Source organism: Gopherus flavomarginatus, chromosome 4 (assembly GCF_025201925.1).
Source record: "Gopherus flavomarginatus isolate rGopFla2 chromosome 4, rGopFla2.mat.asm, whole genome shotgun sequence".
NCBI classification, from domain to species: Eukaryota; Metazoa; Chordata; order Testudines; family Testudinidae; genus Gopherus; species Gopherus flavomarginatus.
In genome coordinates this window covers 74,888,836-74,893,774 of record NC_066620.1, presented here as the reverse complement: position 1 = coordinate 74,893,774, position 4,939 = coordinate 74,888,836, and positions in this window count along the sequence as shown.

The window sequence follows — 4,939 nt, the reverse complement described above, 5'->3', positions numbered from 1 at the left end:
TGCCAAAGCTATGAGCTGCAACAGAGGCCCTGAAGCTGTTTGCACCCTTAGAAAGATAGTGCTGCATCCATTTATACTCATTTCACGTGTAGGTCAATAGCAGAACCCTTGGGATTAAAACTTAAATTTTATTTTTATAATGAATGTTATGAAAATTATGCAGAAAGTGATGGGTTAATCTCTTCCCATCCATTCTCTAGAGAAAGCAAGTGGATCCTTCCTGCCTCATGTATTCATGTGGAGAAGTGCCCCCTGGGTATATTCCATAGGTCAGTTGAAGGCAAATCTCTCTACAATTGAATATTGAAAAGCTTGAAGGTGGTTGTTTTTTTTGATGTGCCACTTTTCACCTCTTCCAAAATTTGCTTATGTCATAAACAGATAGCTAAGGGTTAATGTCTTTCACCTGAAAAAAAAGTAACCTGGACACCTGACCAGAGGACCAATCAGGAAACAGGATTTTTTTCAACTCTGGGTGGAGGGAAGTTTGTGTCTGGGTTCTTTGTCTTCTGCCTGAATTTCTCTCAGCTAGAGAAGAATTTTTCTATTTCCTGCTTTCTAATCTTCTGTTTCCAAGTTGTGAGTACAAAATGGTTTGTTGTTTTGTATTTACATGTCTATAGTTGCTGGAGTGCTTTGAATTGTATTCTTTTTGAATAAGGCTGTTTATTCAATATTTCTTTTAAGCAATTGACCCTGTATTTGTCACCTTAATACAGAGAGACCATTTGTATGTATTTTTCTTTCTTTTTATATAAAGCTTTCTTTTAAGACCTGTTGGAGTTTTTCTTTAGTGAGGAACTTCAGGGAAATTGAGTCTGTACTCACCAGGGAATTGGTGGGAGGAAGAAGTCAGAGGGAAATCTGTGTGTGTTAGATTTACTAGCCTGACTTTGCATTCCCTCTGGGTGAAGAGGGAAGTGCTTTTGTTTCCAGGACTGGAATTAGAGAGGGTGGACTCCCTCTGCTTAGATTCACGGAGGTTGCTTCTGTGTATCTCTCCAGGAGCACCTGGAGGGGGGAAGGGAAAAGGTTTATTTCCCTTTGTTGTGAGACTCAAGGGATTTGGGTCTTGGGGTCCCCAGGGAAGGTTTTTGTGGGGACCAGAGTGCCCCAAAACACTTTAATTTTTTGGGTGGTGGCAGCAGTACCAGGTCCAAGCTGGTAACTAAGCTTGGAGGTTTTTCATGCTAACCCCCATATTTTGGACGCTAAGGTCCAAATCTGGGACTAGGTTATCGACATGGTGGTAGAGGTGGGATAGATAGAATCCAGAAGCCAGTAGGAATATTATATTTTTCTTTTCTCTGCTAGGGGCTTTTTAGCAGAGAGAAACAGTTTGGTTTTAAAAGGGAACCAGAGAGAATTTTTTTTTCTCTGCTCTCTCTGGCAGTTGTGGCTTGCATATTAAGCAAGAAACCATTAAGCTGTAACAAACAGGTCTTTTGTTGGACAATAGCACTCCCATTAGGAGTCATATACCAGCACTATATACATGCAAATAAAGTGGTTTTTCTGGTTTACTTTACATTAAAAAAATTAGCTAGGAAGAAAGGAAAAAAGGCACTGTTGCTAGGCAGACCCCAGGAGGCAACAGAGCCTGCAGTTCAAACAACACACACCGGAGGGCACCCCAACACAAGAAAACAGGAACCATGCCTAACAAGACAAAAATGGAGGCGGAAGAACAAATCAAAAACGCCGAGCACAGGCGAGAGATGGAAAAAAACAAACAGGAACTAGAAATAAAACAAAAAGAAATGGAAATGAAAGAAAGAGAAAAACAGATCAAACAGGCAGCCCATAAAAGAGAACAAGACGCCAAAAATGCAGCCCACCGCAGAAAACTAGAAGAAGAAGAGGTGGCCCATTGCCGAGACATGGAAAAACAACAAAAGGAAAATGAAGAGAAGGAAAAACAGAGAAAACATGAACTGGACTTAGCGCAAGCTGGGCTGCATGCGCCAGCCAACCCTAACAACCCTACGCCAATCATTGTTCCACAGCACAGAAAATTTCCCACCTACAAGGTAGGTGATGACACCGAGGCCTTTTTGAAAAATTTTAAAAGAGCCTGTCTTGGGTACCGCATCCCTAAAGACCAGTACATGGTAGAATTGAGGCCACAGCTCAGTGGACCTTTAGCAGAGGTGGCAGCTGAAATGCCTAAGGAATACATGAACGACTATAAACTTTTTCAAACCAAGGCCAGATACAGAATGGGGATAACCCCGGATCATACCCGTCGGCGTTTCAGAACCCAAAAGTGGAAACCAAATGTGTCATTTCCCAAACACGCCTACTACGTTGGGAAAAATTATGAGGCCTGAATATCAGGACACAATGTTAAAACCTTGGAAGAACTGCACCTCCTCATACAAATGGAGCAGTTCTTGGATGGTGTTCCTGAGGACATAACATGGTACATACAAGATGGAAAACCCAAAAATCTCGCTGAGGCGGGGGAGATTGGAGCCAGATGGATGGAAGTGGCAGAAAGCAAAAAAGCTAAGGTCAAGGGGAACGAATACCCCAGGGGGCACACCGACCATAAACCCTACAACTGAGGACAGCCAAAGACCCCACATACAACCCAAGTAAAGCCACAGAGGCCCTATTCTTCCACCTCACCAGTCAACAGTAACTCACCTCGGCCCAGTGACCCATCAGATGGAAGATGCTTTAAGTGTAATGAACTGGGACATATCAAGGCCAACTGTCCCAAGAACACCATGCAAGTGCAATTCATTACACCACCATCACACCAAAGATCCCCAGGCCCAGATGCCTCTCAAATACCCTTGGAGCGGAGGGAAAATTTGAGAGTGGGCGGAAAGAAGGTTACTGCGTAGAGAGACACGGGGGCACAAGTGTCAGCTATCCACCAATCCTTCGTTGACCCCAAATTCATCAACCCAAAGGCCAAAGTTACAATTTACCGCTTCATGTCACAAGCTGTAGACTTGCCTACAGCTGAACTGCCTGTCCAGTACAAAGGCTGGTCAGGAATGTGAACTTTTGCAGTCTATGACAATTATCCTATCCCCATGCTACTGGGGGAAGACTTGGCCAACCAGGTGAAGCGGGCCAAGCGGGTGGGAATGGTTACATGTAGCCAAACCAGGCAAGCTTCCAGACCCATTCCTGTTCCTGAGCCGTCCACAGACGCCCCGTCTGTGTTACCAGAGACCCAGACAAAGGTAGTGGACCCGGATTCCATGCCAACCACTGAAACAGCCACAGCACCTCCAGTCCCAGGCCCGGAACTGGAACAGCAACCAGCACCAGCAAGTGCAACCACATCTTCAAACTCAATGCCAAAGGGCGCCAGCGAGCCAAAACTGGCAGAAGCAACAGACAGCCATACCCAAAAGGCTCAGCCCGAACCTGAAATACCCTCAGGTGCACCAGCGAAGAGCGGTTCACCGGCAACAGAAACAACCCCATCACCTACATCGCTTCCAGAGGGACCAAGCCCAAGTCCACAGTCTAAGGAAGAACTGGTGACCCCAGCCTCAAGCAAACAGTTCCAGACTGAGCAAGAAGCAGATGACAGCCTTCAGAAAGCTTGGGCGGCGGCACGAAGCACCCCACCGCCTCTCAGCTCTTCTAATCGATCCCGGTTTGTTATAAACCAAGGACTTTTATACAAGAAGATTCTTTCTGGTAAACACCGGGGAAAATGGCAGCCGCAAAAACAGTTGGTGGTTCCAACTAAGTACCGGGGGAAGCTCTTAAGCTTAGCCCATGATCATCCCAGTGGCCATGCTGGGGTGAACCGAACCAAGGACCGGTTGGGGAAGTCCTTCCACTGGGAGGGGATGGGCAAGGATGTTGCCAAATATGTCCGGTCTTGTGAGGTACGCCAAAGAGTAGGAAAACCTCAAGACCAGGTCAAGGCCCCTCTCCAGCCACTCCCCATAATTTAGGTCCTATTTCAGCGAGTAGCTGTAAATATTCTGGGTCCTTTTCCAAAAAAGACACCCAGGGGAAAGCACTACGTACTGACTTTAGTGGACTTTGCTACCCGATGGCCGGAAGCAGTAGCTCTAGGCAACACCAGGGCTAACACTGTGTGCCTGGCCCTAACAGACGTCTTTGCCAGGGTAGGTTGGCCCTCCGACATTCTTATCGATTCAGGATCTAATTTCCTGGCAGGGAAGGTTATTGACAGCTTAGTCGCAAAACACTGGACAATTTTTCCAGCAGTGGAGTTAAACGAACAAATGTTAATCAAAATTTCAACATATTCGTGTGTTTTGTAGGTAATTGAGATGTGAGCAAGGCACCAATACTTCACACCCTTCCTCATGGGTGCAGGGATCTGCCTGTGCAAAGCAGTTTTAAAGATTGGAGCTTCAGTGCTTAGTTTACAGGCTCTATTAATGAATTTTTAACATAGTTTTAAAGTATTGAAAACACGAACCAGTATTTGTAAAAGCAAGTTGTACAGTTTATTGTGCTGGGTAGTCAGGATAGTACCTAGGGATTATGATTCAAGAATGCACAGAAAACTTTATTTTGTAGATGTATTAGGGGAGGAATGACGTGTGTACATAGCTGTCTTTGGCACTGCCCTACAGAGCTTAAAATAAAACTTTGGCTGGCAGCCCCCGCTAACTGCAGCTCAGGTATATTTGCATGTCTTGCTGTGACCACCCCTCCGGGCAGCGGCCGGGGCGGTGTTCGAACCCCAGCGCGGCCCGCGCGCGCTGCGTGGCATGCTGGGAGCTGTAGTCTCCCCGCCGCGCTGCATGCCGGGACGTGGCCTCTAGGCTCGGCTGAGGCTGAGGGCGGACTCGAGCGGCTCCATTTTGTCCCCGCTGGAGGGACGCCCAGGCCGCGCGGGGGCGGATCCCCGCGCCGCCCTGCCCCTGCCTAAGAGGTCGGGGTGGGGCCTGAGCGGGAGGCGGTGACGTAGCTGAGCCCCGCCCCGGCC